General features: G+C 39.8%; 1 pseudogene; it reads left to right on the forward strand.

Annotated features, from left to right (window-relative positions):
* Positions 1 to 8,541, forward strand: part of LOC136863487 (uncharacterized) — a 30,841-nt pseudogene extending 22,300 nt beyond the window's left edge.
* The last annotated feature ends 15,086 nt before the right edge of the window (positions 8,542 to 23,627 follow it).

The following is a 23,627-nucleotide window of genomic DNA, read 5'->3' on the forward strand; positions in this document are numbered from 1 at the left end:
TCGCCTATACGGCGTCAGCCAATGAGCCATTGGAATTAACCAATGAAGGTTACAAATTTTTTCCATTCTGTAGGCTATTCATCACATTCACTTGACTTTTTTTACCTGGATTTCCATGTCGATGATTTTACCCAAATTTACACAAGTAGGCTAAGTTGAAATGTCCCAGAAAAGGCTGTTTGATTATTATAACTAATAAAACTCATATAATTTTAACATATAAATGCTCAAAATATTTGACTTAATTAGAATACTACAGTATAACCCAGATATGGACATTACACCATTATGAATTAATTGTGGCATTGTAATAACATGATTGCCACCACATTTTCTTACACAATGATATAACAATGATATAACAATCTAGACAACCGTGTTTGTAACATGGTACAGGTTACACACTACAACTGCGTCGTTGGCAGGATGCAGCGGACGAAAGAAAAACTGCGGGGAGCACGAAGAATTGGAGAAGATCGTTGCTGAGTTGCTTCAATATTCCGGGAACCCAATAATACCTTGTACAGTATATCTGCTATACTGTACAGTTTATTCTCTTCCGCTTAATTCGCGGTACCGGATTATACATCGTCACTGCGTGATCATTTGAAGAGCGTTTAACAGGAGTTTTACTGTATTTGTTGTCCATCTCCGTAGCATGCTAGATTTTTGCTTAAGCCGTCCCGAGTTCTATTCCGCCCTAGTGGCTATTTTGACCTTTACTGTTTAATTCCTACCGAGCGAGTTGGCCGTGCGGTGTGAAGCGCGCAGCAACAAGTTTGCATTCTGGAGATAGGAGTTTGGAACCCCACTGTCGGAAACACTGAAGTTTGACTTCCGCGGTTTCCCATTTTCACACCAGGCAACTGCTGGGGCTGTACCTCAACTAAGGCTACGCCGATTTCTTCCAACTCCTAGCTATTTCCTATCCCATCGTCGCCATAAGACCTATCTGTAACGGTGCGACGTAAAGTAAATTCAAAGAAAGGTTCATTCCTCTCGCTCGAGAAATTGGTATATATTTGCCGTCTTCAACATTAGACTGCATCCTATGTAGGGACCCATCCGCATAGACACGCGGGTCGCTCAAGGGTGTCAGTTCGAAAGGCTTGCCCCAGGCATCTCCGAAGACCAAAAGCCATTATTTTTTCCGTATTATACTTTCAGTACTTACTTAATCTGCTTACCCTCCAGGGCTGGTTTTTTCCTCGAACTCAGCGAGGGATCCCACCTCCACCGCCTCAAGGGCAGTGTCCTGGAGCTGAGACGTTGGGTGGGGATACAACTGGGGAGAATGACCAGTACCTCGCCCAGGCGGTCTCATCTGCTATGAACAGGGGCCTTAGTGGGGGATGGGAAGATTGGAAGGGATAAACAAGGAAGAACGAAGGGAGCGGCCGTGACCTTAAGTTAGGTACCAACCCGACATTTGTCTGTAGGAGAAGCGGGAAACCACGGAAAACCACTTCCAGGATGGCTGAGGTGGGAATCGAACCCACCTCTGCTCATTTGACCTACCGAGGCTGAGTGGACCCCGTTCAGGCCCTCGTACCACTTTTCAAATTTCTTGGCAGAGCCGGGAATCGAGCCCGGGCCTCCGGGAATGCAGCTAATCACACTAACCACTATACCACAGAGGTGACTTTACAGTATTGTTTGGTAAAAAAAATCGCCTTCGTGGCTCAGACGGCAGCGTGCAGCCTCTCACCGCTGGGTTCCGTGATTTAAATCCCGGTCACTCCATGTGAGACTTGTGCTGGACAAAGCGGAGACGAGACAGGTTTTCTCCTGGTGCTATGGTTTTTTCTGTTACCTTTCATTCCTGTAACACTCTCCAGTATCATTTCATTTCATCTCTCGGTCATTAATCATTGCGCCAGAGGAGTGCGACAGGCTTCAGCAGCCGGCACAATTCCTATCCTCGCCGCTAGTTGCGGGGCTTCATTCATTCCATTCCTGGCCCGGTCGAATGACTGAAATCAGGCTGTGAATTTTCAATTGGTAACAACAACACATTATCCAATAGACATCAGCCATAATGCCAACCAGTCTTTAGTTCCTATCGGGGTCAGACGGAAGAGCGCCATCTGAGATTGAGTTGCCGAGTTCAATTGCAACTACTACGCAACACATCCACGTGCCCAACACCTTTAAAGTACTTAATGGAACATAAAACCATTAACATGATTTATATCTTTAGTACGTAGTTTGTAAATAGTGGAAGGCCTTACCTCCCACTCCTCCAGGTACCTTCACTGTGTGTACGGAGATGGGCAGTCTTTTTGGATTCTGAACTGATGACTGCTCCAAGCTGGGCTGAATAGTTCAGACGGCGAAACGCTGGCCTTCTGAAATCAAGTTGGTAGGTTCGATCCCTGTTCAGTCCGGTGGTATTTGAAGACACTCGAATACACTAGCTTAGTTTCGGTAGATTTACTTGCAAGTAAAGGAGCTCCTACGGGTCAAAATTCCAGCACCGGGGCGTCTCTGAAAACCATCAGCTTAGTACGTGAGACATAGGCTAAACTGAATTATTTGTATTATTATATGTGATTAAGCCCATTAGGACTACGCAAAGTACTTAGAGGCATACATTTACTCCTCTTTGTGCCCATATTTATTTCATTCTTTTACTGTGGACTTCCTTTCTGTCTTCTGACCCGGTAGTTCCAGACTTCTTTGGTCTTTCCTCTTGGTCAACATGCCATTTGTGAATTTTAGATCTGATGATTAAACTGTTTTGGATGTCTGCCCGTGTAATTCCCACCTGTTTCAAATCGATTTTGATTTTACCAATCCATTTCATTGTGTCTATTTTGGCTTTACTCCTGTTTACGCAGATTTCAACTATTTGCTTTGCAAAGCCAGTCTGGGTACATTATTTTAATACGCAAATTCATTATTTTTTTTTTTACCAAGACTCACTTCTGCAACCTTGAGGATAGGAGTTTGCGTATAACCAACTACGCTATATTACGCAGACTGCAAACTGTTACAAATCGTCACTGTAAGAAAGTAAATTAATTCTGTACCGGAGATACGCCCGCTCTGTACGTTAAAAACTAGCGTCTTGTAGAAGGTCCCCTAGATCAGGATACCTGAAACTCATTTCGGAAATAGTGTGAACATTTCTCAACAGATGTCGCGACTATAAACTTATGTCGTGCCCTCTGGGGTGAAGATGAACTATCAGAATTCAAAAGTAATTTTGTATATAAAGGTTTCCTAAACTGGAATGATTAGTTTTTGTTTTTTTATGTTCAAAAGTTATGAACACTTCTATATCTTCCCGCAAAACTAAGGCGTTGGCCAACCAGTAATTTTGTACATTTATTTATTCACCAATGACGAAATTTTGATATTTATTCGATTATCCAATGAGAATTGGGGTGTGTCAGGGCCTTAGCCCAGAGTTTTCTGGAACTTTCCCCTCAGCTATAAAAGCTGGCACGTTTTCGGACAAGGTTGTCTTGGTGATCGCTCCAGTCTAGAGTGCTCGTAACGGAGGCGGGGGCCGCCTCATCCACCTTCGGGAGGTCCACCAGCTCAAGGTAATGGCAGTTTCAGCTTAACTATAGTCTTTGAAAGCTAGCTCATTAGTAATGTAACTTTATTTTCTAAAATGTGAATTTCAATCTTTAAATGCACATTTTTATCAAGCCGAAACAACTTAACCGAAATCAGGGAATAGAGAGTGAGGTACCCTCTTGTATTCCCTCCCAACTTTCTCTTGAGGTGACCATGATTTTGTAACCTTTAAAATCTGTCTTGAAATGTCTGCAACTTAAATATGTTTTCTATCTAGTTACCTACGTAGTATAGGCATAGCCTCTCTAACGTCGGCCATAAGCCCAAATAGGGTTTTTGATGCATTAATATAAATTTTAAGGAGAGCAAGTGTTCGCCATTTTGATTGTTGGGCCAGTAACTTTAATCTTTCGTTTTCACCAAAGACCTTGTAGAATGGGTACTTGTTATCCTTGTTAAACTCTATTTCATTCTTTTTATGTTCAAGATACCAGATAGTTGAGCGTAGAAGACAGTGTACTGTATACTGTTTAATTTTGTTAAATGTAGGTTGTGTCTATGATAGACCTGGAAAGTGTAAATTTGTAGTGCAACGATGCTCTTAATAGAGGTGTAAAAGAAATTGGGAGATCCGTCTCCTTGACTGTTAATTGAAAGGAGCAGCAGTGCTCAAGTAACCCTTGTAATTTGGGAGCTTTAAGCTCAGACTGTTCACTGGCGATTTGTTGCGTATTCTGATTTTTCCAACATTGTCCCCGAGGTAACGAGCCAGTTCTCTACCTGAATTGTTGCATTCTTAGCAAAGTGTAAAATTTAAAATTTGAAAAGAAAAAAGAAGAGAGAGAAATATAGCTTTAATTTTAAAGTTTTGAATTCATCTTCTGACTGTCTTTTATCCACCCATTCACCCCCGCACCTTCTTTCACCTCTGCGTTCAACACAGTATCCGGAACAAATTCGAAGACCAGTCCAGAAAATGTAAGGTCACATCATCGGTAGAGAAAATAGATAGATCAGCGAGTCCTGCAGAATATTCCCCAGTACAGGGAAAACAAAAATTAGAAAAAATTGATGGTTTTCCTGCGTAAACTAAAACTTAGGTTATAGCATTACTAATTCATTATGAAGTACGCACTTCACGAGTGATCAATGGCCATTCAGGCATTGCCTGTTTATCGAGTAACTACAATGTTACATGCCACTTCAAGTCTACACGCTAATGTGCGTGGACATGCAGCATTTAAAGGAACTTTGCCGTAGGTTGGACATGAAATCTGATATCTGCTAGGGCTAGGCAATTATATTTTTTTGCTAGTGGCTTTACGTCGCACCGACACAGATAGGTCTTACGGCGACGATGGGATAGGAAAGACCTAGTAGTTGGAAGGAAGCGGCCGTGGCCTTAATTAAGGTACAGCCCCAGCATTTGCCTGGTATGAAAATGGGAAACCACGGTAAACCATTTTCAAGGCTGCCGACAGTGGGATTTTGAACCCACTATCTCCCGGATGCAAGCTCACAGCCGCGAGACACTAACCGCATGGCCAACTCGCCCGGCAGGCAATGAAAAATGTAAAGAACAGTTGTGATGGTCATTCCCCCGCACTGCTAACTCAATATTGATCAATAGGTTTAGGTTTTGTTTTAGGGAAACAATTTGTAGGCTGGAACTAATTATATACACCGGATCAAATGTAATAATAGTAATAATAATGATGTTATTGTCCTACTAACTACTTTTATTGTTTTGGGGAAACGTCGAGCTGCCGGAACTGTTTTCCGCGCGAGTTCTTTACCATGTCCATAAATCTATCGATACGAGGCTGACGTATTTCAGCACCTTTAAATACCACCGCACTGGGCCGGGATCGAACCCACCAACTTGAGCTCAAAAGGCGAGCGCTCTACCACCTGAGCTACCCAGCTCTGCTGATAATATGTAAATTTTCTAAAACTCAAGAGAAAATATTTGGTAGTCCGCAGAATTCTGAGTGACTTTTATTTTACAGTCATATTTACAAATACGTGTGCTTCTTCCTCGTGGTCTTGAGGTCGGCACTACACTGGATATGGCACATATCTATGGATGGAGACCCTTCCTACCGCCAAACCTATGTGGAGGGATGTGGTCCCTGTTATGTATCTCTGTTGTGGTTCATAGTGTGGTGCATTGTACCAATACTTTACTATGGGAATTCAGTCCATCAAGTCATTCACACACTCAATCAATCACTCGTGCGTTTAGGACTAAGTTATAACGACCGTCATTAAACTTGATGTGTCATATTCAGAATTCATAATAATAGCATAAACGTAGTAATGAGATAAATCTATTGAGATAAATCTATATTACGCTTCGGAAAACTTAACAATGACCCATATTTTATATTTTGTTGTCGTTGTTGTTGTTGTTGTTTGTTGTTGTTGTTGCTGTTGTGGTGGTGGTGGTGGTTGTGTTGGTTTTGGTCATCAGTTCATAGACTGATTTTATGCAGCGTTCAATTCCACCCTATCCTCTCCAAACCATTTTAATTTTGGTAACGTACTTAAGTAGCCTACAGTACGTATCAGGACGAGTTTGCAGCAAACTACCGCAATATGACTGTAGGAAATAACTGTCATCACGTGAGAAAATATTCATATATCTATGAATATCTCCGAAAAACTTTTCAAGAGCACAATTGAAAAGTAAATGAGATACCCCATCCCCTTGTCGCGCTCCTGTGTTTATTTGAAATTCCTGATTATATTCACCCATGAACTTTACCCTAGCTGTAGTTTCGGTAAGAGTTTCCTTGATAATATTTCTTGTTATTTGATCAATTCTGATAAAATATTAAGGAGTGATTTTCGATCTATATTGTTATAAGAATTTTGAAATTTTTGAAAACAACGAATATGATCACATAAGTTATGTTTGCTGTTGTACAGAAGTGTGTTATTACATTCTTTAAATTAACAATTTGCTCAGCGCACGACCTTCCTTTCCTAAATCCAGCTTGGTATTCACCTAATTCTTGGTCCAGTTCATGCTCTGCACGGTTCAGGGTGATGATTAAAAGGATAGGTAACCTGAAGAGAGAGATTCTCCGATAATTATTTGGATCAGTCTTACTTCCCTTTTTATGTATTGGGTGTATGATCGCTGTTTTCCAATCTGTAAAGATTTCTTGGGTTCGCCATATTGTCAGCATAATTTCATAAAGTTTCATGATAACATTTTCTCCTGCATATTCCCATAGTTTTGCCACTATTTGGCCTTGCCCTGAAGCCTTGATGTCTTTCAGTGATTTAAATACTTCCTTAATTTCTTGGACACTCGGTGGGGTTGAATCTGGGTTACTTTGGGTAAAGTTGAACATAAACTTTTCTTGGGGTGTTTCACAATTAAGTAATTTAGAAAGGTATGTTGGTAGGATTTCGCAACTAGCACTGTAAGTGTAGGCGATTTCTCCATTTTCATTGGCAAAATTGAGTGATGGTAGCGAATATTTGGTTAACTTCTGTTTAAAAGTTCTGTAATAATTTTGTGAATTGTGTTTCTAAAAGTCTTCTTCTATAGCTCGTAGTTTTATACCTTCACTTTGTTTTCGAATGTTTCTTATACAGTAGAGTTTGTTACTGCTTTCCTAACATTTTTAAGATTTTACATGCGGTTGGATTTTTGTTGCATGACCAATTATTCCAAGCTTGTTGTCTTAGTTGTATGAGCATGTCACATTCGTCTGTCCACCAAGCATGTTTCTTGGTCCTAGTTAGTGGTGCTATATTTTAAGTATAAATATAGCCATTTACTCACACAATCATACATCATTCACTAAGGTAGTTCTATAGTTTAGGAAATAATTTCAGCAAGTAGGTCTGAAGGTCTTCAAATTTGTAGATTTTCTAATGTTCATTGGAATAGTGTTCTGCGGTCTGACACCGGACACTTGGAACGACCGGTTGAGAATATTACTTTTGTTACTGGAAATGGGAATGGTATGTGAAGTTGAACGTGTATTACGATCATGAAAGGAGGTAAGAGGGTTAAACAAGGCCGCAAGGTAGTGGAGTTGTGATTCATTCACAGTCTGTACACTAGAAGTTTGCGTAGTTCGTCGAATTTAACCAACCTAGTCTTTCAAAATATGGTGTTACGTGAGCAGAGTAAATTAGTGAAATTATGAGTCTTACATATGAATTTAATGCTTTTGGTAGTGTTTCGTAGTCGGTTATATTTCTGTCTTTCATATTTTTAGAGCCTTATTTTATATAAGGCGATAGTGTGAGTGGTTGTAGCAAGATTGATAAGAAGTACAGTGGGATACTCCCACGAATTTTACTGTTGAATGGTCGGAAATTCCAGGCTGAACAGAACAAATACAAGTACAAAGTTAGTATCTGAAGTAATGTGAGTGGCGAATTGACTGTACTGAAGACTGCAAGTGTTACCCCAGATTCTCCAAGCGTAAATACTAATGTTGTTCTTGGGCGAAGAAACAGAACGTAAATTGTCGTAGGAAGTTCTTGGCTACTTCTAACTTACGTACATGACGATAACTTAACAATCCCCCAGTGTTCTGAGCCTGGATTGGCTGAAATCGTAATTAAATGCTCCACTGTATCAGAGCCCAAATTGGAACTAAGAGATCTTGCAGATAAACATGGAGGAGGATATGACACACGATGATTTTTAATGTTTGAACTGGTAGTACCTCCATTTCAAAACTGCTTTATTGTGAAACACAGCGAGCCAAAGGTCGAGGACCTAAGTAACGGCTCCGTCTTTTCCATCATTTTCTTAGCTACATTGGGAGTGCATTTGGCAGCATGAATACTTTATCTACGTTTAATATAGGGTGTAAAAGATTCGAGCAAATGCCTCAAGCTGACGTTTGGAGGAAGGTTTGAAATTGACAAGCAGATGGGCGTGACTTAGTATGCCGCAGAGGAGAAGAACCATGGCAGATACTAACCAATAACTTTAGTGACTCTGAAGACGATAGAGATAATGCCTTATTTCAACCTTAATTTTATAACCAGTGAAACTTTTAATATTTCCAGATAATCAAAACTGTATACAACGAACTAATTGTTAATATGTACAGAACAGTTTGCTGGAAATAATTCATATTTGATTTGTCAGTTCTTCTTAGAAATGTGTTGAAATTACAAATCGATTTTATGTTGAGTTAGTTCCTCCCCTCTCTCCGATTATTTGTTGATCCAGTATGCTAAATACGTAATATTTTTTCATATAACTGGCCTATAGCGTTATATTACTTGCGGTAAACAACGTGTCAACTTTTTTGTGTGTATTCAGATGTTGAAAAGTGATGTGTTTCAGTGTGATATTTTAATGATTTCTAAAGTACCTATTCATAATGTCTTCAGAGTATGAACTCTTGGAAATTGGTATTATTCTCAAAAATTTCAGAAGGACTGAATGTTAGGTCCCTCTGAGGTGGTGTCGGACCTGTCAAGATGGCTGCAGTGAGGTTAGCTGAGCCGACATTGTCAAAAAAAGTGAGGTTAGGGTCTGTCACGACCACATGCTTTTGTTTACAAACAATACTACGTGGCCGTGACGTCACGGTCAGGTGACCATGACGTCATGAGGTCAAAGACATTGCCAGGGGTCAATGACCTCGTGGGAAAATGATGATTCAGATCCCATCGCTTTAGAACCCGCCTTGCCCTACTATTGACACCAAGCCAATGCTCATCAATGTAGCGCCGGGCTATATGCAAACTAGTTCAGTGGATGATGAAAAAATTGAAAGAATATATGAAGAGATATAATATTTAATACAATATGTAAAAGGTGACGAGAATCTAATTGTGATGGGAGACTGGAATGCAGTGGTCGGTCAAGGAAGAGAAGGTAATACAGTAGGAAAATTCGGATTGGGACAAAGGAATGAAAGAGGAAGCTCGCTGGTTGAGTTCTGCACCGATCATAATTTAGTCCCTGTTGGCACTTGGTTCGAACACCACAAGTGATAGCTGTATACATGGACGAGACCTGGGGAGACTGGAAGGTATCAAATAGACTTCATTTTGATTAGGCACAGATTCAAAAACCAGGTGTTGGATTGCAAGACATTCCAGGGAGCAAACGTGGACTCCGACCAGAACCTGTTAGTCATGAAATGCCATCTGAACTTGAAGAAACTGAAGAAAGGAAGGAGATTATTATTATTATTATTATTATTATTATTATTATTATTATTAACAACAATACATCGCAAATGGGAAATATCCCGGTGGCAATGGTCACTTACAGTAGTGTAATAATAAAGTTAACATAATTACCGAACAACAACAATCAACAACAAGAATACAACAAGCAATCCCATGGAAAGAAAATATTACAAGAAATACTATTAGTTTAACATTCTAAATCTAGCATCATCGTATACAAATTCACACACAACTCAAGTATTTCCAGTGCTTAATACTACGGCTTACAATACTATGGGAAGGAATTCAAGGAGACGGGATCTCGACAAGTTGAAAGAAAAGAGTGTTGAGGATTGTTTCAGGGAGCATGTAATTCAAGGACTATATGTAAAGGCTGACGGAAACACAGTAGAGGAAGAACGGAAAAGACTGAAGGAAGAATGGACAGTCATGAAGCATGAGGTCTCTAGGGTTCCAAAAGAAAGTATGGGGAAAAAAGTACAGATCGACTAAGAATCAATGGAAAGCTCAGGAGATACTATACCCGATAGAAGAACGACGAAAGTACAAGAAAGCAAAAAATGAGGAGAGCAAAAATGAATACAGGCGATTAAAGAATGAAGTATGTTAGATAGAAAGTGCAGGACAGCTAAGGAAGAATGGCTGAAAGAGAAGTGCAAGGATGTTGAAGATGGTATGGTCCTAGGAAAGGTTGATGCTTCATTCAGGAATATCAAGGAAACCTTTGGAGAAAGGAAAAGTAGCTGTAGGAATATTCAGAGCTCAGATGGAAAACTACTGCTGGGGAAAGAAGGCAAGTCACAAATATGGCAGGAACGTATCCAACAGTTGTATCTAGGTAAGGAAGTAGAAGATAGTGTTCTGGAACAAGAAGAGGCTGTTGATGCTGATGACGTGGGAAACTCAATTTTAAGGTCAGGATTCGGCAAAGCTTCGAGAGACCTAAGTAGAAATCAGGCAATGCGAATTGATGACATACCCTCTGAATAACTGAAATAACTGACTGTCTACGAGAAACCAGCATGGCGAGGTTATTCCATTTAGTGTGTAAAAAGTATGATACAGTTGAAGCGCCATCTGAATTTCGGAATAATGATGTTATAATTATTTTCTAGAAAGCCGATGTTGACAAGTGTGAAAACTACCGCACCAATAGTTTAGTATCTCACGCCTGAAAAATTTTAACAGATAAGGAAATGAATTTAAAGAAGAGTGGAAAGACAACATGAAACAGAGTTGGGAGATCAATTTGCTTTCAGAAGAAATATGGGAACACGTGAAGCAATCTTGACTTTACGTCTGATCTAAGAGGACCGAATTATGAAAGACAAGCCCACAAACATGGCTTTCGTACATCCAGAAATGGGATTCGATAATGTTGATTGGACCAAGTTATTTGAGATCTGAAGGTGATCGGGATCAGATATATCGAGAAAGGATAAGTATCTACAATCTGTACAAAAGTCATTCCACAGTGATAAGAATCGAGGGCTCTGAAAAAGAAGCAGCAATCCAGAAAGGAGTGAGGCAATGCTGCAGTTTTCCCCTCTCCTCTTCAATATTTACATAGAAGAGGCGATAAAGGTAATCAAAGAAGAATTTTGAAATGGAATTAAAGTCCCAGGAGAGGAAATAAAAAACCTGAGATTTACCGATGATATTATTTTACCTCACTCTGCAAACGATCTGGAGAAATTGCTGAATGGTATGGACAGAGTCTTGGAGAAGGAATAAAAGAAGACAAGAAATATACCTAAGTCCAAAACAAAAGTAATGGAGTACGGTCGAACGAAGTCAGGTGATCCAGGAAATATTAGATAAGGAAATGAAGTCTTAAAAGGAAATAACAAGAGTACTGTTACATGGGTACTAAAATAACTAAGAATGGCAGAAGTAAGGAGGATATAAAAGTCACACTAGCACAAGCAAGGAAGTCCTTTCTTAAGAAAAGATATTTGTATTTTTCTTTTGCTATTTGCTTTACGCCGCACCGACATAGATAGATCTTATGGCGACGATGGGATAGGAAAGGGCTAGGTGTGGGTAGGAAGCGGCCGTGGCCTTAATTAAGGTACAGCCCCAGTATTTGCCTAATGTGAAAATGGGAAACCGCGGAAAACCATCTTCAGGGCTGCCGACAGTGGGGCTCAAACCCACTATCTCCCGGATGCAAACTCACGGCTGCGCGACTTTAACCACACGGCCAACTCTCCCGGTAAGAAATTTGTTCACCTCAAACATTTATATAGGCATTAGAAAGATGTTTTTGAAGACATTCTTCTGGAGCGTGGCATTGTATTGAAGTGAAACGTGGACGATAACTAGCTCAGAAAGAAGGAGAATTGAAGGTTTTGAAATGTGGTGTTACAGAAAAATGCTGAAGGTGCGATGGGTAGATATAATCACGAATGAAGTGGTACTGAATAGAATTGGTGAGAGGATATCGATTTGGCTAAATTTGGCCAGAAGAAGGGATAGAACGATAGGACACATCATAAGACACTCGGGACTTGTGCAGCTGCTTTTTGAAGGAAGTGTAGGTGGTAGGAACGGTAGCGGTAGACCAAGGTACGAACATGTCAAGCGGATTAAAGCAGATGTAGGATGTAGTGGTTATGTAGAAATGAAAAGGTAAGCGCAGGATACAGTGTTATACACAGCTGGATCAAACCAGTTTATGGATTGATAACTCAAACAAAAACAACAACAATGAACTTATCATCAACATAACGAACAACTGCGAATAGATCTCGCTTTGAATGGAAGTATCTCCGTAAGCTTTCTGTCTGATCGTGGCATATTACCTGAGGCGGAGTATTATTATTATTATTATTATTATTATTATTATTATTATTATTATTATTATTATTATTATTATTATTACCTTCACGATATGGTAGATCATCACGATCGACAATATTCGAGGGATAAAGGTCGAGGAATGTTCACCTTCGGTATAGTTTTACAAGAATTGCGGAAACCCAATGACTTATCGTTACATAAAACGCAATATTCTTTTAGTCACTGCAGTAGTTTCCATAAGGAAAAGTATCCGTCACCCTGACAATGTGACACGCGAGACTGTATGGTCACTCGTATGCTGCTTGTGATAAACGTTGCTGTACACCGATTTAAGTATGTGTCGTGCTCTATCAGCAGGCAGCAGCTAGAGCTGAGAGAGTGTTGGTGACTTATCGACCTTTAGCGGCCCTTTCTTGTTATTGTTCCATGTAGGCTATAGGGCTTATTGTACACCTCACACGGAATATCTGAAAGCCTGAATACAGTCAAAAGCTTAAGTTCAAAGCTGATTTCTGATCTGGCTATGTCAGACATCACAGGTGTGGTAAGATGTTTTGAAAAATATCGGTTTCTCTTAGTTTGCAGGTGCGAGTGGAAGAAATAGCAGAGCTTCTGGACTCGGACTAGCGGCTTTAAGTCGACCTTTCAATTTTGCCATGCCCATTGGGTCGGGGACAGGCTCCTTGTTCTGTCCCCAACATCACTGCAACTCACACACCACACTAACCACCATCACAATAACACACAATTTTCCATACACGGAAGATGTCACCCACCCTCGTCAGAGGATGCTTTACAAGACCACACCAGGCTAGCAATAACCACATGGTATATTATTATTATTATTATTATTATTATTATTATTATTATTATTATTATTATTATTATTATTATTATTGTTGTGGTTATTATTATTATTATTATTATTATTATTATTATTATTATTATTATTATTATTATTATTATTATTATTATTATTATTATTATTATTATTACCTGCCGGGCTGAGTGGCTCAGACGGTTGAGGCGCTAGCCTTCTGACCCCAACTTGGCAGGTTCGATCCTGGCTCAGTCCGGTGTTATTTGAAGGTGCTCAAATACGTCAGCCTCGTGTCGGTATATTTAGTGGCACGTAAAAGAACTCCTGCGGGACTAAATTCCTGCACCTCGGCGTCTCCGAAAACCGTAAAAGAGCAGTTAGTGGGACGTAAAGAAAATAGCATTATTATTATTATTATTATTATTATTGTTATTATTATTATTATTATTATTATTATTATTATTATTATTATTATTATTGTACCGGGAGGTACACCCCTATCCCGCGCATTCTAATTCTGCGCCTAATAGTACTCGCCTACTGATGAAAATGTGCAACTGATAATGGAATAAATTTGAACTTTCGTCCCAAGGTGTCACTACTAAAACCTAGGATCCTGCACCCTGGTGCGAAGTGAATGAACTCTTGATTTGAGGAAGTTTTGTATCTCTAGATTTCTGGTAACTAAGTGATGTTCATTTATTTCTGGGTTGGCAATATTTCCCCCCTTTTCGCCAGTTTTGAATGTAGCCAATCCCGATTTTTGGTAATTAATTTCTAACCTATACTGTGTTTCTTCTCCATTTTGTATCAGCCAATAAAATATATGTGGGCCTGTTCTGAGGATTCATGAAAGATCTCGAATCTTCCCTGGGGGTTTAAAAACTGCGGATTTTCACATCTCTTGGCCATTTCATCGTCGTCTTTCTGAGAGTGAGGGTGTAAAGCAGGAGGCGGGAGGCGCCTCTTTCATCAGGCAGCAGTACACCGTCAAGGTAATGGCCACATAACATCTTTATTTGTGGCTAGCTCCGCAGTTTAACCTGAGGGAAAGATCCGAGTCATTAGCTATGTAAACTGGTTTCCTAAAGATGTAACTTTCTGCCGACTTATTGTAATAACTTCATAAATCTTTAAATGTAATTCGGGGATAGAGTGTGATGCACCCTCTCGAGCTCCCTTTCATTTTGGTTTTGAGGTGACTACGTCTTTTCAACTTTTCTTCTTTCACCGGGCGAGTTGGCCGTGCGCGTAGAGGCGTGCGGCTGTGAGCTTGCATCCGGGAGATAGTAGGTTCGAATCCCACTATCGGCAGCCCTGAAAATGGTTTTCCGTGGTTTCCCATTTTCACACCAGGCAAATGCTGGGGCTGTACCTTAATTAAGGCCACGGCCGCTTCCTTCCAACTCCTAGGCCTTTCCCGTCCCATCGTCGCCATAAGACCTATCTGTGTCGGTGCGACGTAAAGCCCCTAGCAAAAAAAAAAAAATCTTCTTTCTGTAATGTGGTAAAGTAATTCCTATACGAGTCACCTCAGTAGGTTGGGAATAGCCCCTGTTTCATAGGCCTAGAGCCTCCGTGATTGTTTAAATGTTCATATTAGGGAGTGCAAGCATACCCCTCCCTTCATGTTGTGTTCGGGCCATTTAATTACTTAGCCTGTTCTTTCTGTAAAGGCCCTGTAGGTTGGGTATGAGATACCCCTGTTTCAAAGTGTGAGATTGGGCCATATAAGGCCAGGGTGTGTGTAAGTTTTTTTTTTTTTTTTTTTTTTTTTGCCTTAAGGTACCCCAGAGCCTATTAGCCCTTTTTCGAGTTTTGTAATAGTAAAGTGGGTCTTGGAAGGTTAAATATTGTAATTTGGAGCAAGTGCTCCTTGAATGAAGGGGTTTTCTGCCCTTGAAAGTATTGTACTTGGTATATTCGAGCTAGGAGCTAAAAGGAATTGTAAAGCGAGGGGCGTAAGGCCCAGAATTGTTCTGAATCTTGGCTTTTCCTGGTCTTGTACCTGATTGTCGGTTATTTGTTGACTTGTTATTTGTTAAATTTTGAAATTCTATGTGAAAATTGTTAAGTTTTGTCATTTTCGAAAATATAACCTTTAATGAAATTTTAATTCTTATCTCGGCTTTGTAGTTAGACCCATTCACCCCGGCACCTTCTTTCACCTCTGCTGATCCACCAAACCACGGTAACAATTATTATTATTATTATTATTATTATTATTATTATTATTATTATTATTATTATTATTATTACCGAGCGAGTTGGCCGTGCGGTTAGGAGCGCGTACCTGTGAGCTCGCATCCGGGAGATAGTGGATTCGAACCCCACTATCGCCAGCCCTGAAGATAGTTTTCCGTGGATTCCCATTTTCACACCAGGCAAATGCTGGGGCTGTACCTTAATTAAGGCCACTGCCGCTCCCTTCCCATTCCTAAGCCTTACCTCCCCATCGTCGCCATAAGACCTATCTGCGTCGGTGCGACATAAAGGAGGTAGCAAAATTATTATTATTATTGTTATTATTATTATTATTATTATTATTATTATTATTATTATTATTATTATTATTATCGTGTTTTGGTGGATCGCAGAGAGGTGAAAGAAGGTGCTGGGGTGAATGGGTCTATCTACAATATCAAAATTAATTTAAAACTTGAACTGAAGGTTGTATGCAATTCTCCCCTAGTACGTCGGCACTGCATTGTGCTTATCACATGTATGGCTTGCAGTGGTGTCGCTACCGGCGTGCTAGCCGGCCAGTGTCTTGGAAAAGGTGCGGTATCCAACTGATGAGCCCATGCCGCACTCTGGGCGAAACAATGGTAACTTTTGACCATTGAGTTTCCTGAATTTTATTTCTAACAAACTTAACAAATTTTCACTTAGTGAAATAACAATGTCACATTGGGGATTAAAAATAGATAACCCCAGAATAGGGAATTAAACAACTTTGGGCAACAAGCCCCAGATTTACAAGTTCTGAGCTACCAGCTCAAGTTTACACAATTTACAATTTTATAAATGAGGTATAATTTAGGCAAGGGCAGAAATCCCCCAATCCAAGAGCACTTGCTCCAAAAGTTACAATCTCTAGCCTTCCACAGGCACCCTTCAAAATTACAGAAAACTTAGAAAAGAGCTTACATGCTCTCCAACATTAACAAATTTCTAACAGCCAACTTAAGGCAACATTACGTTAAAAATCTTACACTCTCTAGGCACGATTTACAAAATAAGTTACTTTTACACAGGGGTATCTATTACCCAACCTACTGGGCCTTTATGGAAAAAGAACAGGTTAGATTACTGGCCCGAACACAAAATGAATGGAGGCGTATACTTGCACTCCTAGATAATCTACATAAATAAAATTGTAGGGGGTCCGCTGTCTGTAATTTCTTTTGTTTTGCCAATTTTTCAGATATTTATCCGTTTTAGGTCAACTCAAGACCGAATCGGTGGTTTTTACGTTTCGTGTCTGTTTGTCTGTTTGTCTCTTTGTCTGTCTGTTTGTCTGTTTGTCTGTTCCATCACCATCCCGGGGATGGTTTCGATATGCATATCATTTTAAAATCTTTCATTACTCGGGGGGTTTATAGGAAAACCAGAATGGTTTTTCCACCATCACGTTGAAACGGCTGGATAGATCTCAACTAAACTTCATATCTAGAGTATACTCATCTTGGGGAAGGTTTCGATATGCATATTATTTTTAAATCTTTGAATAGACCGGGGGTTTATAGGAAAACCAGAATGGTTTTTCCACCATCACGTTGAAACGGCTGGATATATCTCAACCAAACTTCATATTTAGAGTATACTCATGCATATCATTTTAAAATCTTTGAATAGACGGGGGTTTATAGGAAAACCTGAATGGTTTTTCCACCATCACTTCAAAACGGCTGTATAGATCTCAACCAAACTTCATATTTAGAGTATACTCATCTCGGGGAAGGTTTCTATATGCATATTATTTTAAAATCATTGAATAGACGGGTGGTTTATAGGAAAACCAGAATGGTTTTCCTCCATTTTCTCTTATACTATTGATGTTTTGTAAACTTCGTTTAACGTACGTGAAACGTCTCTTCATTATAAACAACTTTCGTTATGTTCATAATTTACCTTACTCTTCACATGACGGAGAAATTTACAATTTTCCGCTGGTATCATGCTCTGCATTCAGTGACCGACAGACCGACAACGAACCTACAGGTTACCATGGCAACGTCTCTGACTGCATGCCAGCAGGGAAGTAACGTATTGCCATTTTCCTCATCATGCTTTTAAATTCGTGGTTGTTCCTTGGGTAGAAGGCAAGAGAGGCGTCAATCGGCCTATCTGCGGGCAATTGGCCGAATATCGTTGGATATTATAACCGCCCTCGAATAGATTAAGTAATAACACCATTAGTCATCTTCTTATTATGTGTTTACCTAAGAATCACTGACCTAAATTTCTCTTCTGTTACCGCTTTATTATATCCATTACTCACACTAGCATAATTTATTGAGGGGCATTTGATTTTCCAATACATTCACTTGCCATTTACATATTTGTCGTTATCCGGCTGTCCTCAGTTATAATCCATTTTCTATTACTTTCAACTTTCTTAACTGTATTATTTCTTCCTTAATTACGCCGTGTGTACGCGAGTGCTACAAACTACTGGATGTATTTCCACCAAGACTCATATTTAGAATACACCTGTCCTTGATAGGTTTTAGGGCAAATATTGTTTCTAAATCCCTGAATTGACTGGGGGTTTATACGAAACCGAAACAGTGATTTTGCACTTTCACAAAATATACACAACCAAACTTAATGGAAATCTACCTACCTTGGTAGATAATAATTTCTAAACCTTTTTTCTCATGTGCATCATTTCGATACGAGGATTAATATGGGAGATATCATTAACGGACCGTTTTTCTGTACAAGTCCCATCGGACTTAACTCCCGAGCGGGTGCGTGTAAAGCGTACTCCTTACAATTTGAAAACTACTGAAGACATTCGAACCAAAATTTATATTTAGCATCCACCTGTCCAAAGGTAGGTTTTAAACGTAAATAACATTTCATGTTCCGGAATGGACTGGCGGTTTATAGGGAACCGAAATGGTGATTTTACTCTTCCACAACATATACAGAACAAGACCAACCTGACTGGAAATCGACCAAACGTGATGGAATTCCACCTCTAAACCTTTTTTTCATGTGCATTCTTTCGTCAGGAGGATTACTAAGGGAGATATCATGAATGGTCACTTTTGCAGGTTAAGTCCAGCGGACATAGCCCAAAAGGTGTTTTACATGGAGCAGATTCCTTATCTATATAAATCAAATCGTAACGACTGTGTACCTCTACACTGACTATTTTGGCGAAATTTTCGTACAGCTTTCCGTTTAAGGGGTAATAATGACCATCTCCATAATTTTTGGTTTAGTTTCCTGAAGGTACTAATTTTTACCCGCCTCGCCCAAAATCAAAATTGCGCCATAATCTGCCAGAAGAAAAAGAAGATAATTGAAATTTGACAAAATTATACGTTTTAGCCTGTAACGAACGGAAAACATCCTAGATCATTAAATTTTTCACTTTTTATCCCCGAAGAATATCGAAATATGCAGGCAATTTTAATGATGGTGCAGACCTTCGGAAATTCCTATCACATAACGGATTGCACAATCTCCGTTCAATTTGGAATGATCTGCAACCGTGGTCGTATGACTTTTTGCCGTATCTGTATCCCTTTTACGTTTGATTTTTCTCTTTAATCGATGTTAAGTCAATTTGGAATTTTCACATGCATAATTCATACTTTCAATTACTTATATGAAATACAGGATCATTAAACTCTTCACGAAAATTGGCCCACCCAGTAGCCATATGTGAGCCAAATGCTATGTATGTATCCGAAAAGTAATGTAATGTGAGATAATCTTACAAAACCTTTACCCTGTTCCACGTTTCTAACTCAATCTGACCCAAGAATAGATGACATATCAAAGGACCAGCCATTTAGGCCACTAAATCCGGCGTGTCTTATGGTATAATCCTTTGTCGATATGACGTACGTTTAATAGCAGTTAATCAGTAAATGAAGGTCTTCAATATTGTAAACACGCATATACTTTCGTATGTCGATCTATATATATTCACTGATGTCGATTTTTAGCGATCGAGAAAGGGTGGGTCTGCTATTGTTATCAGTACTCCCCACACCGACTTTGACTGGCAGTAGGAAAGGGTTCCTTCTCCAACTCCTGTGTAACTGTCATTAGTAAGGAAAGCCTACAATTGTAATGAATAGTTCCCTTCTCGATTTGACTTGCAGAAGGCAAGTGAGCATGCAGTTTTGTTTAAAACTCCCCTACCCGATTGTGTTTGGCAGTAGGCAAGGGTACCCACCATTATAAAGAAATGTCCTCATCTAAAATGTGACTGGCATTAGGCATAGTGGCCTGCTATTTTGATGGAAACTCACCAACTTGGTGTGACTGGCAGTAAGCTGGCTGGCAGTAGGAAAATGGGCCTGGCATTTTAATGATAACTGCACAACTCAATTTCGAGTGATAGTAGGGTAATTGCCTGCCATTATAATAGAAACTCCTCAACTGTAATCTGTCTGGAAGTAGGAAAGGGGGCTGCCATATTAACGAAAACTCCCCAAATCGATTCTGTCCGCGTAGTAGGCAATGGGGCCTGCAATTATAACGTAATCATCCCAACTCGATTGTGAATGGCAGTAGGCAAGTGAGCCTGCCGTTATATCACAAATCCGTAACAAACACTTTACATTGGAAACAACGTACGGGGAACTCCCCATGCTCTTTCTCGGATAACGCTAAGAGACATGCAATTTTAAAACAATCTTATTTACTGCATGTACAATATTTACTTCGATAACCGAATACAATGTAGAATACCGTAGCGAAGCACGGGTACATTCGCTAGTCTATATAAATAAAATTGTAGGGGGTCCGCTGTCTGTAATTTCTTTTGTTTTGCCAATTTTTCAGATATTTATCCGTTTTAGGTCAACTCAAGACCGAATCGGTGGTTTTTACGTTTCGTGTCTGTTTGTTTGTCTGTTTGTCTGTTTGTCTGTCTGTTTGTCTGTTTGTCTGTTCCACCATCACGTCGAAACGGCTGGATAGATCTCAACCAAACTTCATATTTAGAGTATACTCATCCCGGGGAAGGTTTCGATATGTATATCATTTTAAAATCTTTGAATACACGGGGGTTTATAGGAAAATCAGAATGGTTTTTCCACCATCACGTCGAAACGTCTGGATAGACTTCAACCAAACTTCATATTTACAGTATACTCATCCCGGGGAAGGTTTCGATATGCATATCATTTTAAAATCTTTGAATAGACGGGGGGTATATAGGAAAGCCAGGATGGTGTTTTCACCATCACGTCGAAACGGCTGGATAGATCTCAACCAAACTTCATATTTAGAGTATACTCATCCCGGGGAAGGTTTCTATGTGCATATCATTTTAAAATATTTCAATAGATGGGGGGTTTATAGGAAAACCAGAATGGTTTTCCTCCATTTTCTCTTATACTATTGATTTTCTGTAAACTTCGTTTACCGTACGTGAAATGTCTCTTCATTATAAACAACTTTCGTTATGTTCATAATTTACCTTACTCTTCACATGACGGAGAAATTTACAATTTTCTGCTGGTACCATGCTCTGCATTGAGTGACCGACAGACCGACAACGAACCTACAGTTACCATGGCAACGTCTCTGACTGCATGCCAGCAGGGAAGTAATGTATTGCCATTGTCCTCATCATGCCTTTAAATTCGTGGTTGTTCCTTGGGTAGAAGGCAAGAGAGGTGTCAATCGGCCATTCTGCGGGATAATGGCGGAATATCGTTGGAGGTTATAACCGTCCTCGAATAGCTTCAGTAATAACACCATTAGTCATCTTATCTGTTTACCTAAGAATCCCTGCGCCTAATTTGCTCCTCTGTTACGGCTTTCTTATATCCATAACTCACACCAGCATAATTTATTGAGGGGCATAAGTAAGAGCAATACATTCACTTGGTATTTACATATTTGTCGTCATCCGGCTCTCCTCAGTTATTATAATCTATTTTCCATTAATCTCAGATTTCTTAACTATTATTTTCTTCCTTAATTACTCCGTATGTATGTTGATTGTTTGATTGATTGATTGATTGATTGATTGATTGATTGATTGATTGATTGATTGATTGATTGATTGATTGATTGATTGATTGATTGATTGATTGATTGATTGATTGATTGATTGATTGATTGATTGATTGATTGATTGATTGATTGATTGATTGATTGATTGATTGATTGATTGATTGATTGATTGATTGATTGATTGATTGATTGATTGATTGATTGATTGATTGAATCCCAGCAGAAAGGCGTAATTGTTCAATACAATCCTCCACATTCGGTTGGCCTCAGGAACGGCATACGATCTTAAAATTGGGCCAACTCCCGAGATCTCTCAAACATAAGAACACAAGTCGGATGAGAGAAGAGAGTGGTGATGGTGCTGATTTTTGTTTCAAGAGGAACTACAACTGGGCAACCATCCTATATTAACAGTAATCAGTGACAAAAATGGAAGGAATCCGACTCTTCCGAAATTAAGTTATCCGCGAAGGGCGTGGAAATGAGGCCTCGAATGTTCTAATGCCGTCGGGGTCTGCAAAGAACAAGAATAGACCACGGAAGTTCGGATAATATAGCTAAAGTGAGGAGCGTGGCATAAGTAAGTGCACCTAAGGGTCCGTGGTCGCGAGCCCACCCTGCCAAGTTAAGGACCCCTGGGGCTTTTTCAGTCACCTGTTACGACAGGCAGGGAATAACCCGGATGTATTCCTCCCCCCCTCCCACCTTCACCACGCAACAGGCGGTTCACAGAAACGAACTACGATGCACACGCTACGCAAAATACAGTAGGCCACTATATACACCAACAGCAATATAAGGAAAGAAATTACGTACAGATGTTACATGGAAATCTTTCCTTTAGAAGAGAGACAGCTATAAACAAAGAAATAAGATACACGTGCGGTTGTGTGCTACACAGTCACGGTGCTCCTGTGGGGAAAACCAACATCTACTGCGCAACCAATCTGGGCCACCCGTGAGTCACAGGCAACAGCTACTTCGGTCAGCTTCAGCAGTCTATTATCATCCATGTCGATAAGCGTAACCGAAATCAATATGGCTCCGAGCAAAAGGAACTTGACTGCTTAATGGTACTCACACTGGTGGCGCTTAGTTCTTCTCTGTATTACATTGTTACTTTCTAACTGAGATTGTTAACATATCTATGTGAGTGTTCATGTCAGTTGTTGCGTTTAAAAATATCTGAAATATTGTTTCCTGTTTCAGAAGCGTTGCGACGGTACGTTAATTTATTTCCACTTTAGAAATTTTCGGATACTCTAATTTCATTGGGAACCGCTGCATCTAAAATTCTCTTCTGGGCGGGGTTTGTGGTTGTTATTTGGAAGCATTTTGCGGCCTTTCCCTTTCTTTTGCCGATATCTTCATTCTTCGAAGTATCGGATCTCTTTCAATTTCGTTCTGATTAGTGATAAGGCAGGATTGTTGAGGAGTTGTCCTTCCTTTTGAAACAATCACCAATACGGCCATTTCAATTCTGTTGCTGATTGCGATTTTTAACCCCTTTGTGGACTTTATCTTCCTTTTCCGATATCTTCATTCTTCGAAGTATCGCATCTCTTCATATTTCGTTCTGATTAGTGTTAACAGAAGATTGTTGCGCATTTGTACTACCTCTCGAAACAATAATCACAACTACCTCTATTTTGTTGACTATTACCCCTTATTACTTCCTGCCTTCCCAGTTTCTGCTCTGGGAGGGGTTTCTGTTTTTGTTATTTTCGAGCTCATTGCGGCCCTTCCCTTTATTTTGCCGATAACTTCATTCTTCGAAGTATCGGATCTCTTTCAGTTTTCTTCTGATTAGTGTTAATAGAGGATAGTTGCCCCGTTGTACGTCCTGTTAAAACAATAATCACCAGCACCACCGTCACCAACAGAAAATAATCACCACCACATGCACTTTGCTGCCCATTACAGAGTTACTGATTGGGTTTCGACACTTTTGTGACTGTTCCTTTGACCATGCTTGCTAGGAAGCGAATTAACATTGGACGGTCCTTATCAAAAGCTAAAAAAGTGAAGATATTGAGGGCTTCCGAGACTGCTTCAGACCGCGAGGCCAGATTCAATG

The sequence above is a fragment of the Anabrus simplex genome, chromosome 2, assembly GCF_040414725.1.
Source record: "Anabrus simplex isolate iqAnaSimp1 chromosome 2, ASM4041472v1, whole genome shotgun sequence".
NCBI lineage: Eukaryota > Metazoa > Arthropoda > Insecta > Orthoptera > Tettigoniidae > Anabrus > Anabrus simplex.